The 12,715-nt window shown below is 45.4% G+C and overlaps 1 pseudogene; it reads left to right on the top strand.

Annotated features, from left to right (window-relative positions):
• The first annotated feature begins 3,110 nt into the window (after window positions 1-3,110).
• LOC130682327 (putative protein SNX29P2) overlaps window positions 3,111-12,715 on the top strand; it is a 73,797-nt pseudogene continuing 64,192 nt past the window's right edge.

A 12,715-nucleotide genomic window follows, 5' to 3' on the forward strand; every position in this document is an offset into this window, starting at 1 on the left:
GGGTTTTCTGTTTCTTGTTGAGCAGAGCTTTTCTTGTTTATTTTTTGGGATGCATCTGCCTCTTCAGTGCATGCAGGCATTGCTCAGTGCCTGGCATGTTATCGGTCCTCTATAAATGCTTGTGAATGATTGAAAAATACACCCTATCTTCCTGCATTAGGGTTCTTCTGGTTGCAAGTGACAGCAAGCCATTTAGACTTCAGCAAAAAGGGGCACATGTTGACTCAAGTAAGAAAACTAGGGGTTGAGTTGGATCGAGGGGCTCAGCATCCCCCACATCTCTCTCAGCCCCCCTTCTGTCTGGGTTGGCATCTTTCCCAGGTAGGCTCACTCTACATGATTATGATTATTGGAGCTCCTATTTCTAAAATAGTGGTCAGAAAACTTCTTCCTTAAGGATCAGATAGGATTTTAGGCTTTGTGGGGTAGCATCTCCGTAGTAACTTCCCAGCTCTACCTTCTTAACAGAAAAGCAGCCAAAGACAGTATGTAAACAGATGGCTGTGACTGTGTTCCAAAAAAACTTTATTAACAAAACAGGTGGTGGGCCAAATGTGGCCCTCTGTTCATTGCTTGCTGACTTCCATTCTTGAAGGAGACAAGGCCTGTGTCCTAGTGGTTCAGGTAGAGGTTGCACGGAAGACCAAGTCGTCCTGGGCTGGGACTAGGATGAGGCCAGTGAGGTACTCACTTCAGCCTCAAAATTGATGGGAGCACCAAAAACTCAGCTTTCAAGATGAATAATATTTTCATGCAGTATTAAAAAAATCAAAATTAAAACATAAAAGTCATGATGCACAAAATATCAAACAAGGGCCAGGATGAGGGTGGGTATGAGGGAGGCCAGGCATGGCGCACACCCTGCTGTGGCCAGGTCATTGCCCAGCCTGAGTTGCCTGCCTGCCCATCCCCGTGGGAAGGAGAGATTGATAGTGCTGAAGGCAGTTTCCCAAGGAGCATGGTTCCCCTTTGGTTCCCGAAGACGGGCGGGATGCTGCTTGCCTACTGGGGTCCTTGGCACTAAGCACTTTCCATGTAAGCTCTATTTTCCTGTTTTTCCCTTTATACCAGACAGCATTTTACAGATGAGGAAAATGAAGGGCAAAATAAGTTACCCAAGGTCACACAATGCCGAAACTGATCTTTGAGCCCGAGTTTTTGTCCTCTTTGGCCTCCAATGTATGAATTCTTGCATTATTGACCTCGATTAAAGTTGAGCCTGTTACGAACCTTACCAAAGGCCCTGTGCTGTCTATCGGTCGCCCTCTATTAACAAGTGACTCCCGGTAGCTCGCTTCAACACTCCCTTCCTGGATCTTGTTCTTGTTGGCAGATGCCTTTCAGGAGTCCAGAGAAGAAGAAGCCCTTGCCCACTTTTGGAATTAGCCTCTTGTTTCAAAGCAGTGAGAGATTGGTATGTATTTCCAAATTAAAGTATGGACACTGCAAGTGTTAAGTGGCAGGTGAGCTGCACTTTAAATTGGCCACATTAATTCTGGCAGTGGAAGCGGAGCCCCCCTGGGATCATCCTTATCATCGTCAGCATCGCTCTGGCAAGCTTTAGAAGGATTCTGTAGCAGTAGGCAACTTGCAAAATTGAAAGGTGAAAACACACCTCTAAGTGTTTCATGTGTGTTCAAGGTCAGAGGGAGGTCACTGCAGTCCTCAGGAAAGGCAGGATGCAGGTGGGAGTCACTTGATTTGGGTTGTGATGGAGTTACAAATGGATTTACACACTGGTTGATGTGTTTCAGAACAAGGTATTGAATAACCCAGGTCCCCTGCCCTGGTTTCTGAGAGAGGCTTCCAGTGGAACCAAGGCAGTAACACTCTTGTACGGTGTGTGCTGATCTTATGGGTTTGGGGAGGGGATTAGTGTGTCATTTGGGGACTGACAGAGATGGCAGTCCTGTGTGAACTGCCCTGTTGGTGCTGTTTCCAGTCCCTCTTGAGATGTTTATTTGAAATGATCCTAGAGGTTGGCTTGACCTGCAGGTGTGTATGCTCATATGCATATACATTTAGATGCTGTTAACAGAAATGGGAAAAGAGGAAATGACACAAATGCTCTCGTATAAGAAAGTAATTATTAAACACATGGTGGTTGGTCGTCATGGGCTGGGCCTTGTGCTCAGTATTTTACCTCCTGTTCTCCATGGACCTCCAAACCCAGGTGTTTCTTTACTTGGGGGCTTATTTTAAGGAGGAGGAATTGAAGCTTAGCATGGTTGAGTGACCTGCCCAGGGTCATTCCTTGCCTGACCTCCCCCACCTGTCATCCTGTCTGCTAGATGGGATGCTTGTTAGGGACGTGTCCTTCTTGTCCCTCCTTGGCAGCCCACACCCTTGCCCAGATCGTGGCTCCTAGGAAGAATGCAGTCTCTGCTGATATAACTGAACTGAAATATCAGCATGAGCTTTTGTTGAGCTGGTGTTTGGTTTGTGGAGATGTGTGTATTTGTATCCTTCTGGAAGGAAGACCAAAGATCTTTTCATATTTTCAGAGGGGTCTATGAGCCTGTTTAGCTCCTGGATTAGAGTCCCCATCTGGCCGCAGAGACTCAGCATATTCTCTCTTGGGGTAGTAAGCAGTTGTGAACATGATAATTTCAAAGGAAGCAGAGCCTTCCTTCCCTTGTGTGTGGGAGGGCAGCGTGAGGTAGCAGTTTGCAGTCAGCTGTCTCCAGCCTCTTCTGCTGGGCCACTTGCTGACTGTGCATCACTGCACGAGTCACTTCACTTGTCTAGGCCTCGGACTTTGCCTTTGAGATGGAAACAGCCTTGGGGGTTGTGAGAACTGGGGTCAGGTGTAAAGTGTTCAGTGCAATGGCTGGTATGTAGTTAATGCTCAATAAATAGTAGTGGCTGTTGCTTTTGGTGTTATTATTATGAAAAATAACATGAAAAATAGCATGAAAAAGTGTTGATGAGCCAATGTTAAGTAAAGAAAATTGATCACAAAATTAGATATGCACAAGAATTATGACTAAGAAATGTGTGTGAATCAACAGGTGGGATGTGAGAAGATAGAATGACTGTTCTGTGGATAAAGACAAACTTACTTAGCTTTCCCTAAAGCCTTAAATCTCTTCGTATTCTCAGATCTATGGCAGTCTCTCCTGGGGAGCTAGGAATGAGAACAATTAGTTATATACAGATGTTCAAAGCAGTATATAGTGAAAACTGGCAATATATCATGTTCCCAGCAGTAGAGAAATAAATTATATTTAACTGGAAAACCATCAAAAATCATGTTTTCAAAGGTCTTTGAATATTACAGGAAAAATGTTTATGATCTAGATAAGAAATAAACCAGGATACAAAACTATATATATATGTATGTGTATATATATATATATATATATGTACATCACACACACACACTCACTATGATGGCATATGAAATTCTGATGACTGTCTAACAAACCACACGCTTCGAGGCCTAAAGCCACGTGAACTAATTTTCTCACAGTTAGGGAGGGCAGAAGTCCACAGTCAGTCACGCTAGGCTAAAGTTACGACAATGATGGCAGGGCTGCTTCTTTCTGGAAGCCCTAGAGCAGAATCTCTTCTTGCCTCCTCTGACTTCTGGTGGCTTCTGGGATTCCTTGGCTGTGGCCCCATCATCCCCCTCTTGGCCTCCTCGGCCGTGTTGCCTTGTCCTCTTATACCTCAGATCCCCCTCTGCCTCCCTCTTTTAAAGACTGGAGATTACAGTGGGTCCACAGTGACTACCCAGCATAACCTCCCTTTCTCAAGACCCTCAATTTAATCACCTCCACAAAGTCCCTTTTGCCATGTAAGTTAACATTGACAGGTTCCAGGGATTAGGATGTGATTATATTTGGGGGCCATGATTCAGCCTATTGCAGATGTCAGTTTTGTATAAAACAGAAAAGTACAGGAGAAAAGACTGGAAGGAATACTTGACAATGTATTTTCATTTTCTAGGGACAGTGGTCATCCCTAGATGGTAGATTGGGGGGTCATTGTTATGTTTGGCATACTCTCTGGTGTCTTCCTTTTCTGTGTTAAGGAAGTAACTCTTAAAATCCTCAAAACTAAAGAAAAAAAAAATCCTCAAAACTGCCCAGAGACCATTACCCCAGTGCGTTGTCCGTCTCTGTTGGTGAGCCACAGCCTGTCCACTGTCTCCGCAGAGCCGGTGTTCTGGTTCTACGTGAAGGAGGTCCTCAACAAGCACGAATTGCAGCGCTTCTGCTCCCTGCGCCACATCACCTCCGACGTGGGCCGTGGCTGGGCCTGGCTGTGCTGCGCCCTCAACAAACAATCGCTGGAGCGCTACCTGCACATGCTCCTGGCCGACCGCGGCAGGCTCAGGTACCCGATGTGGGGCTGGGAGGGCGTGTAGCCAAGGGGTTAGAGTCGTGCAACTTGCAGTCAGCCTGCCTAGGTTTGCATCCTAGTCCCTCCCTGTGGGGCAAGTGGGTTCCCCTTCAAGAGCCCCAGTCGTTCAGCTGTGCTATGAGGCATTTGCTGGGAGGGTAACTGGAACTGCCTGTAAAGGGTTCAGCATGGCTCCTGTGTGTAGCGAGCATGCTTGACGCTGTTACTGGTAAAGCCACAGGTGTGCAGAAGTTGGCTGTCTTAGGACACAGTGAGCTTTTAGTTTGGGCTTCTTTCAGATTCAGAGCTTCTTTCTCTTTAGATGTGGGGTATTTAGGACTCGGTTTCATATTTGGTCTTTCCATGTGTGCTGGGTTCTTTACAACTTCTGGATTTTTGAAGTTACTCCATCCCAAACTGACTGAAAAAAATATAGAAGTTTTATGTTGGGGAGAGAAGTCATTTGTCATTTCAGAAGAATGAATTCTATTATGTTTTCTTTTTTTCTTGCTCATAAACAAAAAGTTCACTCTGTCACTTAGTATAGGGCAGGCCACGCTGCCATAACAAACATCACGAAACTCCCAGTGGCTGAGATAGCCACATGCATTTCCTCTCCCTGCTGCAAGTCTGTCATGGCTGTGTAGGGGTTTCTCATCTCAGGGACCCAGGCTGACTGGAGGCTCAGTTTCTGTAAATGCTTTCACAATTGCCAAGGCAGGAATAGGGAATGTGGTTGAACAAAGCGCTGACTTTTTAAGCTTTTGCCTGCAGGGTTACTTCACTTTCACTCACATTTAATTGGCAGCAAGTCACATGGCCAAAGGCACGCTCAGCTTTGGGGAGTATGGCTGCCCCCAGCGATGTGGCTGAAGCACTGAATATGCATCAACCATAGTGCGGCCGGCCACATTCCCGTCAGAAATGCCTGACTATTCTCTTTTTTCCTGTATTCATGATGTTTATGATATCTCTGTCTTTGTCTCTGTCTCTGTTATTTTCCTTCTGAGAATGGTGGACAAGACATGTCATTTTGTGTCACCAGAGGGACAGTACTCGACCCTGTCCTGGTCCCTTGAGTAACTTCCGCATCAGCAGTGCCCAGATCCTCAACTTTGAAATTTCATATAATTAAGTAATCTGGTGCTTCATTAGTGCCATGGTGCATTCCTGTGATGTCATATGTTGCTGTGTGTTTCCTGCTCAAGTTTCCTCTTGTGTTTCTTCTGCTGCTTGTGGTCATCCAGGAATGATACCAGTCACTCATTAGGCATTCTGGAAGGGCACACTAAGGCTCTTACAAATACCCTCGAAGTTCTCCCGCGGATGTTGCCTGTGGCTCCTCGTCCAGTTGTGTGCCCAGATTGTGGGTCTGAAATGGGACGGATGGGGGCCAGGATGACTGGCACTGGCTGTACTTGTGTGCTGCTTGGGGTCTGAGGCGGGAGGCTGTGAATGTCTGTGTGTAAGCATTAACCAGCTTTAGTTATGGAGAACATTCTCACGTTTCTTAACAATAAATTTTCTTGAAGCTCTTCCCAGCAGATCATTTGCAAGTAGTTCAAAGTTGTACACTCACTCTCAAGGCAGCCTTTAACTATGAACAATTGAAGTGAATCCAGCTGTTAAGGATCACACTTAATCTTACCTGAATCACTAGCCACTTACCCAACTCAGTGTGGGAAAACCAGATTAATTGACATGCATGAAAACTGGCTCAGATTTTTAAAGAATTACAATTTTGGAAATCAGAGGTATGGTTGCAAAGTGTAGTTTGGGCTTCCACTGATATTCTGCTGGGTGACTATTGAAAGTGACGCATCTCTGTTCTCTTTTTGTTAGTTGTATTCAGTCACCAGAGCAGCTAACGTGTCCAGTTGCTGCTGAGTTGCAGGTCACTCATCCCTGACGGTGCTTTAGTGAAACTGAGCTTTCACTCCATTAACTTAGAGTTCTCGGGCCTGGCAGGGAAGGAAGTCAGGGGTTGAGGGTATTTGCTTGATATTACTTAGCAGGGGGTTGGAAAGAGAGCTGGGGAATTGCACTGGGAGACCTGCTTTGAGCCCCGGCTGTACCATTTATTGCCAGATGACCTTGGACAGACCCTGTAGGCCTCTCTGAGCACCCCCACCCACCTCACACATACACACTGCCATTTGGATTTGTGGGGTTCTTTTTAGCTTCACAGGCCTTGTGAGGGATGACTTGGACTTTTGGGTCTGCAGCCCAAGCAGATGTTACATACTGGTGCCCTGGCTGATGGAGCCATGGAACTCTAATTTCGTTCTGAAATTGTCTCTCCTTGTGTTAGCCCAGTGAGGGGTCTTTCCATCTCATGGAGACACTGCTTGAGTGCAAGTCACCCCTCTGTTTGTCCCCTTCTCCTTTGCTGCTTCAGAACTATCATGTTTACATCTCATGCCTATTTCAGCACTCTGAAGCTCGGGGGACCCTAGAGATCTCAGGGGACCAGTGAGGAAGTCGTAGGATATGTGTTCAACCCTTTGTTTATAAAGGAAGCTTCAGTCCAGCAGCCACCTCATATACCCACTCTGGGATGACCAGGCATGCATTTTCCAGGGAGCCATCTAATGGGATTGTCTGGCTAATGGATGCAGAGAACCACTATTCAGAGCTTTTTCCCTTTCTCTTTCAATTTGCAGCACTTTTTAGGAAGACTGGTCTTTTGTGATGGATGAAGAAAGATCTAGCATGCTTCCTACCATGGCAGCTGGTAAGCCTGGCCAAGGCAAGGGGTGATGGGCCCTGTGAGGCTTGGTGAGCAGAGGCTGCCTGGGAGTGAATTTATAACTCCAAGGGATGCTGTGGTTTTCCCCATCCCTGACCAACTTCATGAGTCACTTGCCACTGTCCTTCCTTTAGCGTACTGAGCATTGAGTCCATTTCTCTAGAATTGATAGTCTGGCAGGGAGAGCATGGGATCGAGGGGGTTTGGGCTGTGGCTTTGCAAGTGTAATATAAAGATCTGGGGAATTGGAGGTGGGAGACCTGCCTTTGAAGCCTGGCTCTATCCCTTACTGGCTGGTGCAGACCCATCACCTTTGTTACCTTTACTTTCCTCCTGTGCACGGGGAAGGTGGGGATCCGGTAGCATAGCAGTCCCTGTAATGGGGCCGTGTGATATGGAGTCATGTACGTAATTTGCCAATGTGGAGACCCTGGACTGATGTCAGCTGGTGAATTGTTAAATTGCCTTATCAAAGGATGAACCCGACACAAGTGGGTAACCTGCTTCTTTTTTCCAAATCCTTTGTTGCCTCCTCTTTTTTTGTTCTCCTGAAAGTTTTTGCCAAGTCCCAAACATTGAAAGTTATGTTAGTTTTGTCCACTGAAGAGGAAAAGTCAGGGGGTGACCATGATTCCTTCTGTGGGCTATGGGATACCAGTTCAAGTTTTTATGTAAAGTAATAATAATGATAGTAATAATGATATTGGCACACAGTTTTTGATTGCCTCTGAGCCGAGTGTTTTTTGTGGGTGATGATCCTTAATAGTTACCCTGTGAAAGAGATATCGTTGTCTCCATTTCACAGGTAAGGAAACGAAAGCTCAGGGAGGTTATGAATGGCTTGACCAAGGCCTCATAGCTAGTAAGTGGCAGTGCTGTGATTCACCCCAGGCAGTCTGACTCCCAAACTTACGACTTATCCTCCCCTTGGTTGACTTATTTGCATTTGTCTTCCTGACAGAAAGGGAGAGAATTTGGAAAGATTCAACATCTGTGGTGGCTGGTGTCTTCTGACCCCGATTTTGCAGGAGGTCTTTATTAACATTTAAGATCAGCGTGTACTGTACCAACTGCAGCTTGTTTATCGTGTTGGGGTCACAATTGGGTTTTCAACAGCAGACACTCCAGACTTTCCTCTTTTCCTGGCAGGTTTGAACTCTATACTCTTTGCGATTAACATTGACAACAAGGACTTAAATGGTCAGAGTAAGTTTGCTCCTACTGTCTCAGACCTCCTGAAAGAGTCAACGCAGAATGTGACCTCCTTGCTGAAGGAATCCACGCAAGGAGTGAGCAGCCTTTTTAGGGAGATCACGGCCTCCTCTGCAGTCTCTAGCCTCATCAGACCTGAGCAGGAGACCGACCCTCTGCCTGTTGTGTCCAAGCATGTGACTGCCGGTAAGTGAGAAGGGGTGTGTGAGGCAGAGCAGAGGGGGTTGGGTGAAAAGATGACAGACTGGGGCGAGGTGGGCACGACTCGCATCTGAAAGTGCCGAGGGGAATGAAATCTGATGCACCTGTCTGTCCAGGTCATGTTTGTGTTTATTCGTCTTGCCTTTAATTTGTTTGGAAGGGACCTGAGAGCCTTCCAGAAATGTGGTGATGATAAGGTAGGAGAGCAAACAGCTCAAATGAACAAAGTAAAGGTCGGGGTGGGGTAGTCACATGAAGCCAGGTGAGGCTGCTCTTCATTTATTCCCATCCATTCTTCTGTTGTTCATTTATTGCATGCTGAGTAAGACAATTACTAGCATTTAGCCTACAGTTTCCTTTGGGATGGGTGGGGGTAGACATTTAATGACAAATTATACAAATAATTTGTTATCCTTCTGGCAAATGGGATGGAAGCCAAGCGTAGGGAGCTATGGGAAATGCATGCTGTTAAGGGATGACATTTCAATGGAGGCTACAGGGAAGGGAGCAGTTGAGCAGCTTTGACTCTAGGCCACCAGGAGGCAAGAGAAAGTTGATTCCACTAAGATTAATTTTGAGAGAAGTTTATAATACCCATGAGCCTTCGGGGACACCCAGAATGTTCTTGCAGCAAAATTGGAAATTTGGGGTTAAGTTCTTAGTCCTAGTATTCTCAAGTCCCTTGAGCAAGGCAGTAATCATGGTCATCTCTCTGGAATTATTGATGGTGAAAATGCAGAATCTCATGCAGTGTTTGGTATATACTGGCTTTATCTGTCTTGCCTTCTTCTCCAGCAGAGACCCCATGAGAACGACCTAAGACTGAGGACTGTTGTGGACTTTGCATGGCAGAAACCCTGAAACTTGTATACCCAAAGATGTGTTCTTTCCATCCATTCTGGGGACTCTGCTTTGTTTGGGAACATTGCCTCAGGGTGTGATACTTGGGGAGCATCACCACATCACACCTTGGTTTAGATGGAATGGAGTCTTTTGAATCAGCTCACAGTATCTCACACCCATATTTGATGATTAACATGGGTGAATAAACTGGCTCATCTAAGTTCTGGTTACCACAGCAATCTTGATTTCAGTTTTAGTTAGCCTTTGCTGTGTAACAAAGAGCTCCAGAAGGTAGTGGCTTAAAACAACTGCAATTCAATATTTTTTAATGAGTTGGCAGGATGGTTCTTCTGTTGGTTTCACTTGGCTCCCTTCTGGGGCTGCATTGAGCTGGTGGCCAAGCTGGAAGGTCTGTGATGGCCCCACTCAAGTCTCTGGAATTAGTGTTCACTGTTGGCTGGGGTGGCTGTATATGGCCTCTCATCCTCAATAAACTAGGCTAGCTTCCTTCCATGGTAGTTGCAGGGTAGCATTCCAAGAGGGCACAACACGTCTCGATGCCTAGGCTGTAGAACTGTCACGCTGCATTATGTCTGCCACGTTCTGTTGGTAAAAGCAGAACACTAAGCCAGCTCACATTCAAGGGGGTAGAGAAATAGACAGCATCTGTGAGGGAGGAGCAGGAAGGTCCCATTGTCAGGGGCATTGGGTAGAAATAGGAGGAATTGTAGCCATTGAACAATTGATTTCCACCCTCAAACTGGTTTTCTTGGTCTCATCTGCCAGCCATGAGAGTATTTTCAAAGTGAACAATGAAAATCATTTCTGTAATGGTAGCATCCTTTGAATCAAAGTTTTAGAAGTATTGCTTAGAAGGAACAATTTTAATGTATTTTATTTAAATCGTATTTGTGTAAATCAGAACATCCATTTTGTTCCACCTCAAAGATTACAAAAAAATATGAATTTACCTTAAATTAATTTTTTCAGTAGAATAACAGAGGACTTTCCACAATCTAGAGACAAAAATGGTTTGATCCTGTCTTTATCTTGCCTACTTTTTCTTATGTCTTATCCTTTCTTTTGCCAGATGCCAGATGTAAAAAGGAGCGGACGAAGAAAAAGAAGGTGACCAACATCTCATCTGATGACGAGGAAGATGAGCAGAACTCTGGGGAGGTTTTCAAAGATTCCTGGGGCAGGGGAGAGCTCGGAGGAGAACTCTGACCGCTCCTCGGTCAATGTCATGTCAGCCTTTGAAAGCCCCTTTGGGCCAAATTCCAACGGAAGTCAGAGCAGCAACTCATGGAAAATTGATTCTGTGTCTCTGAACGGGGAGTTTGGGTACCAGAAGCTCGATGTGAAAAGCGTCGATGACGAGGACGTGGACGAAAACGAGGACGATGTGTACAGGCACATGTCGGGCAGGAAGTGTGCGGGCCACTCGGAGTCCCCTGAGGAGTACGTTGCACTGGCACTTTTAGCAGAGGGGGTGGTACATTCATTAACTCATTGCTCTCTCTTTCTGCACTATTGGGTGAAATAAGGCCGCAAGTTTTTTTGTGCTTAGGGCACCATTCATTTTTCAGATCTCCATTTAGGAGGAAGGAGTGTGCACTTGCTCTTCTCCTGATCTGGGGAAGGGTAGTGTATTTGAAGGCACTTCCCCCAAAGTTGGTGTCAAGAAGCATGCCTTGAAATTCTTGCTTTATACATACATCGTTTGTTTCCGTTGTTTGGGTTTTCCTCACATCTCTAACTTTCCACTACCCAGGGGAGCTCAGGAGAAAGGCAGGGTTATACTAGAGAATAGTTGTGGGCTGGTAACTTCTCTGTTTATCTATAAGGGTGTGAACCGCGCTCATTCACTGTGCCTGCTGCTTTAGCACTGGGCATGCAGTAGGTTTATACCTGCGGGAGGGGCTGGATGCACAGGAAGGCACAAAGCAGGAAAGGATAGTTAAGAGCTTGGATCTTGGAATCAAGACAAGCTGGGTTCTCATTTACTTGCTACGTGGCTTAGGCTGGCCAAAGTGGGCTAAGTTACTCCACCTGCTGAGCTTCAGGCCTCATCAGAGACCTGGGAGGGAAACAGCACCTGCTTTGTGGAGTTGTCAAGTTGACGGGCTACTTCCTGTGTCTGGGGCCTTTGGCACTGGGCCTGGTATGTTGAGGAAGGTGACACAGGTCAGCTGCTGTTATGCTGCTCTTGTGAGATTTCCTGTGCTTGGTTTTATCTTCATGCCAGATAAGCTAGTTACCTCTTCATATAGGCTTTACAGTGAACAGTGCCACCCTAATCATGGCCGACTTCCAGAGTGTGAAGTGAAGATGCTGAGACCCCCTGGTCTCGTCAAGGGGGACAGCATGTCTCCAGCCCTCAGCTTTTCATCTTCATGTTTTAGTATGATTTTTTTTCCTTCTCATGAGACTATGCCTGCTTTTGTTTTTCATTTTTACTTATGTCCTCATTCACATGGATACCTACATTATTGATCATCCGTGATATGCCAGGCGTGGCAAGCTACTTGCTAACTTTATCGTAATTATTAGAGCTGCCCTGGGAGGTTAGTGGGAGTCACTTCCACTTGATGGATGAAAGGACAGGATTCTGTAGAGAGCTCAGATTGGTTAGAGCAATTCCAAAAGCTGGGATTAAGGGTAAATTATGTTGTGCTCCAAAGCTTATACTGTCAAATATTTTCCATGATTTTACATAATTGTGAATATCGATTAGTTGACATTCAGTCAGTTCAGTATGTCATGATTTCCTAAAGGTTCCCCCGTTGTTGAGTGTTTAAATTGTTGGCTTTTTTGTTTTGATTTTTGCTTTTTTATTTTCAGCCATTTGGAAATGAGTCGTTTCATGCACAAGTTTTTTTCCTACTCCTGAAGTGTTTGTTAGGGCAGTGTCCCAAAGCATTGCTTGAGCTCATGGGGTATGAATGTTTTATACCTGAGATCCAGGTCTTGTCACCTGCTGTGTTAGTCAGGTTCTCAGGGAAACAGATCCAGTAGGATATGTGTGTATGTCTGCACAGGTGCAGTACGTCCCCTTATACATGGTTTCAGTTACCCACAGTCATTGACAGTCCCGAAGAAGATGATCGTCTTCTTGACGTTTTTTCAGGTCAGTAGTAGCCTAACACTACGTCATAGTGCCTATGTCACTTCATTTCATCACATAGGCATCTTATTATCTCACATTATCATCAGAACAGTGAGTACAGTACAATAAGATGTTTTGAGAAAAGGAGAGACCACAGTCAAATTTTATTACACTACATTGTTATAACTTTGCTATTTTATTACTAAAATTAGTGATTTTTTTACCGTGCCTGATTTATAAATTAAACTTTGTCA

Source organism: Manis pentadactyla, unplaced genomic scaffold (genome assembly GCF_030020395.1).
Source record: "Manis pentadactyla isolate mManPen7 unplaced genomic scaffold, mManPen7.hap1 scaffold_226, whole genome shotgun sequence".
NCBI classification, from domain to species: domain Eukaryota; kingdom Metazoa; phylum Chordata; class Mammalia; order Pholidota; family Manidae; genus Manis; species Manis pentadactyla.